General features: G+C 37.8%; 1 protein-coding gene across 6 annotated transcripts in view; it reads right to left on the reverse strand.

The window, feature by feature from the left end:
- Nucleotides 1–14,187, reverse strand: part of EYA1 (EYA transcriptional coactivator and phosphatase 1) — a 333,818-nt gene that overhangs the window by 161,131 nt on the left and 158,500 nt on the right. The window lies entirely within an intron of this gene.

Consider the following 14,187-nt stretch of genomic DNA (forward strand, 5'->3'; position numbering starts at 1 on the left):
TTAAAAAATCACCATAACTACTTAAATGAGTTTATAATACATTTTCAGATCATCAGTGAATAAAACAGATAAAGACAGTCTTACCTTTACCTTGCTAATTTGTAAATGAAAGCACCATTCTGATACAAAACAAAAAGCTTCTAAGGACCAAAATTCATTAAGGACTCCTCTCCCTTACTCACCTCTGAAATGATGCCAGTCTAAATTCCTCAGAAAAGAACGCTTTGTCAAACCTAAGAAACAGCTTAAACTGCAAACTCACCTAGGATTTCATTTTGGATAGTGCTGGCAAGGAATCATGGGCTAGTCATCTGCCATATTTGGGAAGCTAGGTCAAACTTCAGTAGTTTGCTATTGGATCTGTTCATATATGCTGCAGAAATAGAGTTACATTACCGCCCACAACACTTTCTCCAACTAGAAGTATCAGTTATTCAAAATAGTAAAGTATACATACAGAAAATAAAATAAAGCGTGTCATGGAGGTTTCCAGTATTAGGTAAAATGTAATGCTACATTAATCCAACCTATGATATCAAACACCACACACAGTAATTGCTTTTACATCATATTTATTCTAATCCCCATAAAATATAAAATTTGAGGTGCTAGTTGGAGAATTCAATGCAGTTTGATTCTTTGCACTCAGTTACTGTATGTATGCATGCTTCCCATAGTTTAAAAATTACATATAAAAAGATAAAATATTATTTTTCTGACCCATGTAAGATTATATTATCAAATCCAGAATATATAAATGATATGAAGTAAAAAAGAAGAAATATCATGTAAAGTAGGCGACTTTTATATACAAATTCCTTGCCTATATTATAATCAAATTTATCATATTACATTTGTTTTTATATTGAAATTCAATGATTGTTATTTATATAACCAAAATACCATTAAAGAAATGATGTGTGTAATTATGCAAAAATTATGAAAAGCAAGATGAATGTAACATGACCACTAATATATAGATCATGCTTCATAAGTGTGTAACAGAATTTAGTCATTGGCTGAAAGTAGTGCTGTGTGCACTTTTAAACAATACCTTTTTCCTACAGCAAAATCGGATGCATTATGAGCAATCACATGTTTAAACATAAACTTGGCCTGATTTAATACTTCTAAATATCAGCTATGTAATAATTACTACCACATACAACTTAAACCAAAAATAAGCTAAACTCTGATAAATAGGCAAAAGTCAAGCCATTGCTAATAGGACTTGGTTTGTAGCATACTGTTAACTTTTTACAAACTATAATTACATAACTAAACCATGAGCTTTAAATACCAAATTGTTCCCTAAATAAGTTAAAACAAAATTTAGGAAAATTTGCTGAAAATTTGCAGTGAGTAAAAATAGGCAATACTAGACAACATTACTATCTGATAATTTGCTGCAGAAATCTCAATTTATAAACTTACATGAATAGGAACAAAAAAAATCCAATATGCCTTTTCCCCCCACTAATTCCAGTATGTTCCAGGTCCCCCCTCCCCACTAAAATAAATATGTACTTTTATCTGGGAAAGGAAAACAAAATATTCAATAGTAACACAATGTCTGAAGATTCAGAGACAATACCTTTCATATAATAATACCTCCAAATAGCTTTTATCTTCAGAGAAGATTTTGCCTAGACACATGTTTGGTTGGTTATATAACAGAAGCCTGCAATTTTAGTAGAAGTTTTAAGTGCTCCTAGATTAACGGAAATTTTAAAATGAAGACATTATTACCAAAATAATAATAAATTCATAATTTCAAAATTAAAAAAGGAAAACAAGGTCAGATATAAGCTGGCTTGGAGCTTTTCTAAAACTATACAAGTAAACAGTTGAACCAAATATAAGAAACAGACAATGAGGGGGGAAAAAGGATAAAACATAATCAATGTCCTTTCCCTTTTCCTCTCCAGTAATGCTAACATTCTTAAATAATTGTGAAGTATGCACCCAAAGATGTGCTTACATGTTATTTTTCTTCCATGTGTGTTTACCTTTAAATAACTTCAGAACTAAGCATGCATTTATTACCTAGTCCAACAGTTTCCTAATCTCTGTGTTTCTGCAATGTTTATGAAGTGATTAATTCTCAAGAATAAAGGTAGAGTAAGTTGCAAAATATAATTAGCACCCAAAGACCAATACTTTTCCTTCCAAAGCAAAATGCTATTTCTCTCACATTTTCAAGATCAATATATTTAGCATAAAAGACCAATGCTTTTCCTTCCAAAGCAAAATCCTAGTTACTATTTCTTCCACATTATTAAAATCAATATGATCACGAAATACTCAATATTTTGTGATTCAAACTATTCAAAGAAGAACAGTAGAGTACTCCAAAATATTTCTAGTTGTTGTGCTTTCAAACAAGTTTCCTTTTCTTGTGAACCATGCCCCACCATGCACTTCTATATTTTTGGCTTCTTTATGGAACCATCCGGAACAGCATCTGGGCTGCTGACATTCCAGTCCTTGCTGGCATTTGGAGTGGTCACTTCCATGATCTACTCTTTCCCCACTGGCACGAGACCTACAATGAGGGCCCTGCTCCAAGTAGCCTTCTGTTGAAACACAACCAAGTAAAACATCCTCTATTTATTTTAAGAATGATATTAAATCCGCCAAACCAAATGTCTACCAGCACGTTTCTAAATGTTTTCCATTCAACCTCCAATGTGAATAGCTTGTAACAGTAAATTTAAGAAGGCAATTACTAACTATTAAGTGTGCTAGGGAAAATTATTTTAATAAATATTATAATCTTTATACCAACACAATATGAAAATAGAAACTATTTCCTGATTCCCTAATAAGCACATTGCTTATTACACAGAAATAATAACCATTTATTTATGTAGGGTAGGAAACCTGTTATCATGTGTAGTAATGACTACCTATAGGAAGTTTTTCTAAAAAAATATTATTCTTAATAGAAACTTCGAGCAACAGTTTTTGAAGCTAATAATGATAAGGGCAGCAGTCGATATTGAAGAAAAGGTAACAAGATGATATAGACTCTCCAGAGATGTACATATAAGGAAAATATGGTTCAAAAGGTATGCTATTTTAAAATCAACTGATTTTGCAAGATGGCAAACAGAGTTACTTTCTCTGTTCTCTACCAAAAATTAGTAAATAATTGGTCTTTGAAGCATATGTGCTATTTTGCCTTCTCACCTACAAAATGGATTTCTGTTGACATGCAGCATCCTGGAAAACCCAGGTTGCCTCCTCTTCAGCATTTGTTTTTCTCTAAGCCATGGGCAAAACCAATCTTGTCAGCACCTCCCATAACATGTAAGAGGATCTGGAAATTTGCTTTGTTTTTTCCAGTTTTCATGACAGCTGAGTTCACAGCTTTTAAATTCTTCAAAAACAATGACTATTCTCATGGAGGAAAGAAGGGACTTAGCATTTATTGAGTGCTTAGTGCATGCTGGGCACTGAGCTAGGCATTTTATATGCATTCTTAATTTATTTTACCTGATAACAGTTTATCTGTATGAACACTGTGTTTAAAAATATGTTGTGCTTCCCTCCCCACTCCCACCCCTGTTATTTGTTCCATAACTTGGCCAATTTTTCTACCACGGTCAAAATCGTCCTTCGACAGTAGATGGAGCACTGAGACATTAATGTCTCCTTGTTGTATCATCATTTTGGAGCAAGCTGATACCCAATAAACTCAAATCCGGAAAGATTCATTGTTTGGTAAAGACACTTACATGGGAGAAATATTGAAATGATATAATCAGTATGGAATAGACATAATCACTAGACAATTTCTGATAATTCACAAAAATACATTGCAAGTTAGTTTGCAAATTCAAAAAAATAAGAAGTACTTAATGGTCAAATAGGAAAAAAAAATTTGAATCTTTAAACTTGAAATTATCAAGTGAAGAGAGATTTTTTCTCATGCTTTATCAAAAAGAGGCGAGTCATCTTCCTGAAATAGGGATTATAACTATTTCCAACATTTTCCTTATAATAAAAAGGAGAAGCTGAAAGTCTGAGTTCACAACAAACACAATTATCAGATATGTGGACAAATTCATAGTTCTATTAATTTCTTCCCTTTTGCATTCCTTAATTGCAGTCACCCAGTGCCCTATGCTATGATCTTAATAGCTATTAACACATAAACACTTGATTTGTTCACTTAGGAAATGATTCTATTCACTATGCACTCCAAGACTCATGATATGTTTTGAAGGTACAGTTTAAGTATTCAGAGTCAAGAAACTATTATTGTTACAAAGGAATTGCCAAGGAGGGGGGAAAAACCTAAAACCTAAAAACCTATAGAATTTTTTTCTTCCTTCAAACAGCATTAGCTTTTTTCCCTTCCAATTTCCAAAAACGGGTGGGGGGGGGGGGTCGGGAGGGAGGGGGAAGTAACCTCTAAAGCTGTTTTAGACAGAAGGTCAGAATTCAAAGGATCGGTAACTTAATCCACAGTGCGCTGCAATCACATTGCTATTGGAAACACAACCAGAAGCACCATTATTCTAGATGTTTTTATTAAGCAATGTCAGTAGGTATACAACCTGGAGGTTTCTCTCTACTGTAAAGTTTATCTGATTCATAGTTGCAGGCAATCAAATCGCCTTTGGTACTTACGTTTTACATTAATAAGCTATTCAAAAGAAATAGACTGGTGTTCCACACTAAGGAAAGCAGTAGCTTCAATTTGTTCAAATACTTAGAGAGTATCTTTCTGAGGCCAAAGTATAAATAAAGACTAAACACTTTCAGTCTTTAGGTACTAACAATTAATAAGAATGCCTGTTTCAAATGACTTAATGTTCTGTGTATTACACTGTTTTTAAAATTGTGGTCCATGTTCTTTCAAAGAATGTGAATCCGGAAGCACCCACTCAGGGATTCTGTTTTTACATCACCAGTGATCTGGCTAACTTGAATGGCAGAGGAAAACAAATTCAAGGATTTGGGGTTTTCTGAGTCAGTGTATTTTACATGTGTCCTATTCTTGAAAACGCCCTGGCTGATAGGGAGTTACAGGCTGGTGGTTTGTTTTTTTAATCAAGACAAGGAAAAACAAATAGTTTACCAAGAGGTCAAAGTGTCTGCAGAGGAGCCCTCTGCGGCAAGATGATCATTGACAACCCCTGCTGAAAGCTCCGCGAAGCCCCCATTAGCTGTGGCCTCCTGGGAAAGCATTCACTTTCCTTCCTGTCCTTGCCTGAAAGGATGATCTTCCCCATGAGCAGACAGTGGACGGACCGGGTAAGGAGGAGGTGAAGGAAGCACGGGATGAAAACAAAGCAAAGGAAGAAGAGATTCAAGACAACAATCAGAAAATCAGCTCGAGGATCCAAGGCCTTTTTAAAAGAACGAGGGTCTTTGGGAGATAGATTCTAAAGGCAAAAGACGGTGTTTTCAGACAAGCAGATTTCATACATTTAAAATGTGCAATAAAACCATTTCGTTTACCCATCTCTTTGGCAAGGAACTGCATTTGATAAACTTAAAAATGAAAAGAGGATGGATGAGCAAACTCACCAGAAATAAACTCATGATGATTACTGGCCCAAAGACTATTAAAGAGGAGGCATCACTTCTCTAAACTCTCTCTCTGTATTTTACCTCTGACCTATGAACAACTATGCTTGAGAAGGGAAACTTCTTTCAAGTGAAGATTTCTTGAAGCGGCATATGATAGGTCTGATTTCCTTCCCCCACCTTTCTATTTTCTTGGATTTTATGTCTGTCACTGTTCAAGGTTTAAATTCTGTCCTTTTCCTTAAATGGATAAAATTGCTAACCTCCATCTAGAGTGATGGGTACTACTACTCACTAGACTCAAACAAATGCACTAATTTGTTCTAATTCTGAGTTCTAATTCTAGCATCAGCCACGGGTTTTCTCTGCTAGCTCTTATCATGTTACTTATCTTCTCAATGTGTAATCTATAAACTGGATACAAGAAGGTTACATACCTTTCAAAAATGTCATGGGAATCAAAACGTTTACTGCTCCCACGGATAGTAAAATAGCAACAGAGAACTGAATTTCAAATCAATTTAATTGGGTGAGTATAGGAATTCCCAGAGGGCATGACAAGTTTCCAAGGCTTAACCCAGCTTGATACCACATAGTAGGTGCTTGGTAAATGTCTTTAACATTTACCTGCTCACTAGGCTACTTATGGAACATGGTCCTGATTTCTGATAGAGAAATGATTTCTCTGAATTTCCTTTGCTTCCATTTTCCCCTTTGTTTTCTTGACACGGTTTTATAATCTTCCATGCTAGACTGGTTAGAGCATTGTTCTCCTAGGGAAGATGATTTCATTCTCATGTTAAAACTGCATTTTAAATACCTTATGGAAGAAAATCTGGTCATTGAAAACATTGGTTGGAATTTGCTATCCTGAAAACTCCAAGAAAATTAAGAAATTGGAACAGACCTGAAATTACTGAATTCATATGGTGTGTGTTTGAATGGGCTAGATTTTAAAAATGACATGAAATTTAAGGTTCATTCAAAAAGCTACCATATTTTACACTGTACGTTAGTCACACCCATCATATTCTTCCCTAAGTATTGGTCCAGCATCAGTTTTTAATCTTACCCTTTAAATTCTTAGCCAAAATAGCTAAATAAGTAAGATTTTTTAAAGTTACACAGCAGAATGAAGAGATTTTTTTAAAAAACAGAACAAATTTCCTGCCTTTCAGAAATAACCTCATTATAGATATATCCACAACCCTGACATTTTCAAACTGTGCAGCTTTTAGGCTATTCAGAAATCTAACCATTCTAGCTAGTTAGTTGGTCTGTCAACCAGGAATCAGTCACTCAGCAAATGTTTATTATGCATCTATTATGTGCCAGGTGTTGTGCTGAACACTAGCAGATGAGGCAGTAAACAAGACAGACAGGATATTACATTATTATGTGTGTGTAGGAAGAGTATAAATAAATTACAAGTGGATGACTGAATTATATGCATTTACCTTTGCTCTTTTTAGAAACCCCACTAAAGCAGCAGTAAAGGGACTTTTTTAAAAGCATAAATTCCCCTAAGACAACAAGGAAAGATAATAAGAAAACAAGAACAAATTTTAGAAGTGAAAAACCAAGTAACTGACTTAGGAGATCTGAGAAAGCTGAGATCAAAGTTGGCACTGAAGAGAGCTGAAAAGGAACCCAATTTGTACTACTAAAGCCCCCACATCTCAGGAACTTTTAATGGGTAGTTCTAGAAGTAGAAGTAAAATTAAGGCTAAAAACAGAAGGACTGAGTACAAGTCAGTTTAAGAAGGTGTGACATCTCCCCCGCCACTCCAAACATCCAGTGAAACAAGTAGCGTCTGGACAGGAGGAGGGCTCCGGCATGTGTTGAGGGAGGAGGCACCATACCAAAAATAAGTGGATTAAAATTATTCGTATACTGACTGCTGAGACAGCCCCCAATCTCCAGTATTTCCTCATCATGGTTCCTAGAACACTGACAGCAAGATTTAGATCATTCAGGTAGGAGCCTAAAAGAGCTTTCCCTGAGAAATCTGACAACCCAATGCAGAAAGACCTAAGATACTTACACAGGGGATCCCACAAGAAAATGACTCAGTAGGATCATCCTACACTAAAAAAAAACCATGGTCTAAAGTTCACACATATCAATTAACTTTAAAGAGTGCCCTACTCTTAAATATGAGCCACTGATTAAGGATTATCAGGAGTCGGAGGAAAGTGTCTACCAAGAAATGTAGAAAACCAATGAACAGAGAAAAGCAGCTTGCAGGAAACACAGATCAGTAAAAGCAAACAAACATCACTAATATCCCCAGAGAAATAAGATATTATACTGCAACCATGGAACAAGACAGCAAAATAACAATACTGTTAAATTTCTAAAAGGAGCATTCAGCAACCAAAAAAGTCCTGGAAATAAAAAAATAACAGAAATGAAAAATTCAGTAAGAGTGGGAAAATGAAACTGAGGAAATTCCCCAGGGAACAGAGCAAAAGGAGATGAAAATAGGAGAAAAGAACAGAATATACGTCAAGAAAATGAAGAGGCATGGTCCAACATTCAAATAACTGGAGTTTCAGAAAGGTACATCAGAGAAAATGAAGGATAAAAATTAAATTAATGATTTTGAAATATCTCCTAGAACACAAGTTTTCATATTGAAAGAGTTCAATGAGTATGCTAGGGACATTGTTGTGAAATTTCCTAACACTTGGGAAAAAGTAGATTCTAAAACTTCTATAGAGGAAAAAAGACATCACATGCAAAACATGAGTCATGACTTCAGATTTCTTCATTGCAATGTGTTTTACTAAAAGACAATAGAGCAATAGTTTCAAGTTTCTTAGGTAAAAATAAATGACAACCTTAAATTTTATACCCTACCAAACTATAAATAAGTAGGAGAGCCTGGGACATTTAAGTTAATGATATTTTCAGACATATAATGAATTAAAAAATTCACTCTCCAACTATACTTTCTCAGGAAGTGAATAGAGGGTATATTCTCCCAAAATTAGGGAGCAATCTTCCTTTATGAAATGCGTAGTCCAAATAGAAGAGAGAAGAATACAATCCCTGTTGCTGATGGTAAAAGAGAATTTCAGGAGCATGGCTATTCTCCAGGTACAGAAGTCCAGATGGGAGAAGATCATAGGCTCCAGGAAAGTTTTCACCAAGATGAAAAAATTGATGGAGTTAATTGATACATTTGAATATATGGAACAGAGAGTTACACAATTAGGAGAGAGCATGGAATTAAATTTTAAAAGGAATCATAGGGAACCAAGAGTGCTTAGAACTGCAAGCAGGAGAAGTGGATCCATCATCCATGTGGGATCTAAGCCCCCTCTCGATATAGAGGTAGAGTTGACATCACCATCCCAGGGTCCACAGGAGGGAGGAATAAAATATGGATTAGAGTGGACTTACTGGTATTCTACTGTAGAACTATTGTGACTCTAGCAATGGAAGAAATTGTATCATTGATGTGGAGACAGAGGCCATGGGAGTTGCTGAGGGCAGGGAGAGGGAAGAAGAGATGTGATGTGGGGGCATTTTCGGGACTTGGAGTTGTCCTAAATGATATTGCAGGGACAGATGCTGGACATTATATATCCTGCCATAACCCACTGAATGGACTGGGGGAGAGTGTAAACTACAATGTAAACTATTATCCATGTGGTGTAGCAGTGCTCCAAAATGTATTCACCAATGCAATGAATATGCCACAATGATGAAAGAGGTTGTTGATGTTGTTGGAGGAGTGAGTGGGGGGGGAGATGTGGGGTATATGGGGACCTCTTATACTTTTTAATATAACATTTCTTGTGATCTATGTATCTTCAAAAAATATATAATTTTTAAAATGATGGGGTGGGCGGTGGGGAGTGGAGTATATGGGAACCTCGTATGTTTTTTAATATAACGTTTTGTGTGATCTATTAACTTTATAAAAAATAATTAAAAATAAAATTAAATATAAAAGGAATCATAGAATATTACATGGCTGCTGTGAAGAGCTTACATATAGCTGGAGTCATGCAAACACAAAAAACAGACCTAATGAACATCAGGAAATACCCACACGAGAAGGATGGCAGGGTGTATGTATATATGTTATGTATTGGGCATGGGAAAAAGATAACACATCTTCATCTTCCATAGAGGCAAGCTAACAGAAATACTAACTATGAAAAGTACCAAGGAACAGCATTATAAAAGATCATGTAGGAAAACGGACTTTGGCCCAGTGGTTAGGGCGTCCGTCTACCACATGGGAGGTCCGCGGTTCAAACCCCGGGCCTCCTTGACCCGTGTGGAGCTGGCCATGCGCAGTGCTGATGCGTGCAAGGAGTGCCCTGCCACCCAGGGGTGTCCCCCGCGTAGGGGAGCCCCACGTGCAAGGAGTGCGCCCGTGAGGAGAGCCGCCCAGCGTGAAAAAAGAGCAGCCTGCCCAGGAATGGCGCCGCCCACACTTCCCGCGCCACTGACGACAACAGAAGCGGACAAAGAAACAAGACGCAGCAAATAGACACCAAGAACAGACAACCGGGGGAGGGGGGGAAATTAAATAAATAAATAAATCTTTAAAAAAAAAAAAAAAAAGATCATGTAAAAAGTTAAAAGTGGTTTTCTCTGAGAAGGGGAAATGGGCATGAAAGGAAGGTAGTAGACACCCTTCCCATAATTTTTATAGAATTATTTGACTTTTTAAATTAAGTGTATATACTTTAAAAAATAATTTTATCCTGAAAGAATTTCAAACTTACAGAACAGTTACAAAAATACAAAAGCCATAAAGAAAACTCCAATACAACTCCCACACAGATACCTAGATCCAACAACTATCTATCCATTGATCGATCTATTTTATAAATATTTGAGAGTAAGTTGTTTACATCATGATCCATGAAACTGAATATTTTCATATATATATCCTCGGTACAAGGATAAGCACTTATGTAACCACCTAAAGTACAGTTACCAAGTTCAAAAAATTTAACATTGATAAAAAATTACAGTCTATATTCCTATTTTTTCATATGTCCCAATAATATTCTTTGAGCCTTCTCTACTCCGTTATCGGATCCAGCCCAGGATCATGTATTGCATTTAACTGTCATTGTCCCTTTAGTCTCTCTCTCTCCCTCTCAATTGTGAAAACCTATATAGAGGGAAGCAGATGTAGCTCAAGAGATTGGGCTCCCATCTATCACATGGGAAGACCCTGGTTTGGTTCCCAGTGCCTCGTAAAGAAGACAGCGAGCTGGTGCGACAGGCAAGCATGGCAAGCTGACACAAGATGATACAACTTGAGACACAACGAGAGACACCAGAAGAAAACCATGAGTGACACAGCAAAGTGGGGAGCAGAAGTGTCTCAAGCAATTAGGTGCCTCCCTCCCACATCAGAGGTCCCAGGTTCAGTTCCCGGTGCCTCCTAAAGAAATAAGGACGATGAACAGACATGGCAAGTGCAAACAGCAATGGGGTAGGGAGAAATAAATAAAATAAATCTTAAAAAAAAAACCCAAACTTTCTTAACTCGACTTCTCCCAAACATACCATTAGGGGGGATTCATTGTGTTTACAATATTGTGCTACCCTCACCACAATCCATTACCAGAACTTTCTCATCACCCCATCCAAAAAGAAACTGTACCCATTATGTGTTAACTCCCCATTCCTCATCTCCCCTTGGTGACCTGGATTCTACTTTGTCACTATGAGCTTACATATTCTAGTCATTTCATATATGTGGAATCACACAGTATCTATCCCTTTGTGTCTGACTTATTTCACTCAACATTATGTTTAAGAGAAGGGAAAAAGAAAATGCGGACAGTAGTGACCAAGAAGGAAAGAAGAGGGCCAGAAATAGGTGTGGGCGGGACACATGTAGGCCAAGGACAAGAGTTGGGGTCTTATTCTAGGTGTAATGTGAAGCAACTAGAAGTGGTTTTTGTTTACACGCTTCTGCTTTTTATTTTGGTTTTTTTTTGTCAGAAAAGTGCCCTGATGTGATTTATGTTTAAGAAAGATCCCACTGGCTGCTGCGGGGGAGAGAAAGGTAAAATATACAGAGTAGGAACGGAGATAAAGAGGCAAATGAGGGGACTCCTGCAGTATTTCAGGTGGGAAGTGGTGGTAATATATACTAGGATTTTGTCTGGGGAGATGGTGATATATGGTCAGATTTAGAGTGTGTTTTAGAATTAGAGCCCATAGCATGTACTTGTGGGTTGGATGTGGGTTTGAGGCGAAGTAAGAAACTTAAGGATGACTCCTGTCTTTCCGCACAAACAATAAACAAGACTGATTTGACTTTCATCTCCATTCATTTCTTCTTTCTGCTTTCTTGCTCATATAATGACATAGCATAAAAACAAAAAGCCTGAATAATTAAATCTGAATAATCAAAAGTTCACTGAAAGTCTTTTCATGAGCATCTAGCTAACAAACCATACCGTCCTCCACCCCCAGCTACCCCTCCCCAGTCTCCCTTCTGTCATCCCCGTCACTGTGCTCACTCTTGTCTCTGCGTATTTGTTCATGTGTCTCCGTAACCACCACACTGATATGAAATATCTGTACCCCTCTTTTCTACTTACCCTCCCTCTTATTCACATGTTTTCTGTCTCAAAATGACAGACTGATACTTTGGTGGCCCCAATGACCCATGCCTCCCAATATTCACAGACTGATTCTGGGATTGGAGAAAGGGACATGAGCAAGGAAGATATACACAGAGATTGGAGGAAGAGAGACCCAATCCTACCAGCCACCCTGCTGAGAATCAGTAACCTTGCCTGGTGTGAGGCCATATTCTCTTGGAACCTAGGAAGATAATCAAAACCCCACAAATATATAGAACTAAGTGTTAAAAATTAAAGAAGTAAAAAAAAAATTAAAGAAGTGTATATATATGTTATATTTCACAATAAAATGGAAGAAGTAAAGGAAATGAATGAAGAAATCAGAAACCTTTATTAGGTTATTTTAGGTTGAAGGACAGGTGAGATAATAGGTGTTATAATGACTGGGTTGTTCTGATATTCTTGGCCAATTTGTTAGGATATTGGGAATCTTCCATGCACCCAGAAATCAATGACTTATGATCATAATTTGAAGTGGCTAAGGGAAATCTGATTCATTAAATGGAGTGAATGCTTAAAGGAGATGCAATCTCTTACATTTATGTGTTCATTAAAGTTTGATAAAGTCCCTGAAAGTAATTACACTTATTTGTGGGGGGAGGGGGGGAGGAACACTAGATAAGTAAAATATGTTCTATAATTTGTCTTTAAAGCTTTGGGATAATATTAAAATATGCAGATATTCGTGTCTGTACACAAAAGTCTTCCTCGGGTATTAAAAACTCACTCCAGGATGGTAGAGGAAAGGCAGCCAAGAATTCCCGGGTCTCCAAGTGGGGACACTGGAGAAAGCTGTGGAGCTAAGTTAAGGCCTGGGGGTAGGAGAAGGGATTTGACGAGGCTTCAGATGGGTCCCTTTAGCCACTGAGAGAACTAAACACTTGAAGAGGAAGGACTAGCAGAATGACGGGCGGGACCTCAGGGGGCCAGCCACGCCTTTGTCAGCCTCCAGGTAAGAGTTCACAGTGATCCAGCAGGAGAAGGGCATCTCCAAGGAGACCAAAGGGGACCCCCTGCACAGCTCAGGCCCCAGAGGTGCAAGGGCCATGCCAACCCACAAGGCCAGGATGATGAACGAGCCCCGTGGGAACTTCTCACCCCAGGGAGGAGGGTCAGCCAAGGAGGACAGCAGACCCAGGACCATCAGGGCTCACATCTTGAAAGAACCAAGTATTGACCGGAAGAGACAATGTTATCTTCAAACCGACATGGTCAAGTGTTTTGCGCTGTTGTGTTGTTAGTTTTTGTTTTGCAACTGTGTGCTCAGGAGTAGGATGAGCTGGGTGGTGGAAAATAAAGTTAATTTTGTTTCACACCTGAGTCGTGCATAAACCATGAAAGCACTGCCCTGACAGAGGACTTTCTCCTGAGGTCCAAACCCAATCCACCCACTATGATGCTTCATACACTGCCAGAGCATCTTTATAAAATATAAATCTCATTATATTCCTCTTCTAAAATCCTTCACAGATATTAGGATGACGTTTGCACTCCCCAGTTTATCAAGGGATGCTTAAGCCTCCTTCAGCCTGAGATACTGTCCCTGTCATGTATCTGTGCTTCTAGCCGCCCTGAGATACTAGCAGTTTCCCAAACCTGTCTTACTAGTCCATGCCTTTTCGCTGTTCCCTACACCTAGAATATCCAGCCCTGGCTATCCTTCACAGTTTAGGTCAGCATGACTCTGTCCATGACTCATAAACATAACCCTAAGTAGCTGTCCCACAGACTCAAGATCAATTCTTTCCGTCACCCCTAAGCCTGCTTTGCTATTCCTCTTACTCACTTGAGCACAACCTGTAACACCAGCTGAACACACAGGATTTTCTTTGACCCTTACTTCTCCAAACCCAAATCCAATGCTAAATCCAGCTAGGGCCGCCTCTGCACATCCGGCTCACAATCCTATCCCCACCACTTGGACTCACGAAGCAACCTCACAGTTGGTCCCACTGCCTCCAGCATTCTCCTCCACGCTGCAGCCAGTGTCGCCCTCATAAACTGCAATTC

Source organism: Dasypus novemcinctus, chromosome 14, assembly GCF_030445035.2.
Source record: "Dasypus novemcinctus isolate mDasNov1 chromosome 14, mDasNov1.1.hap2, whole genome shotgun sequence".
Taxonomy (NCBI): domain Eukaryota; kingdom Metazoa; phylum Chordata; class Mammalia; order Cingulata; family Dasypodidae; genus Dasypus; species Dasypus novemcinctus.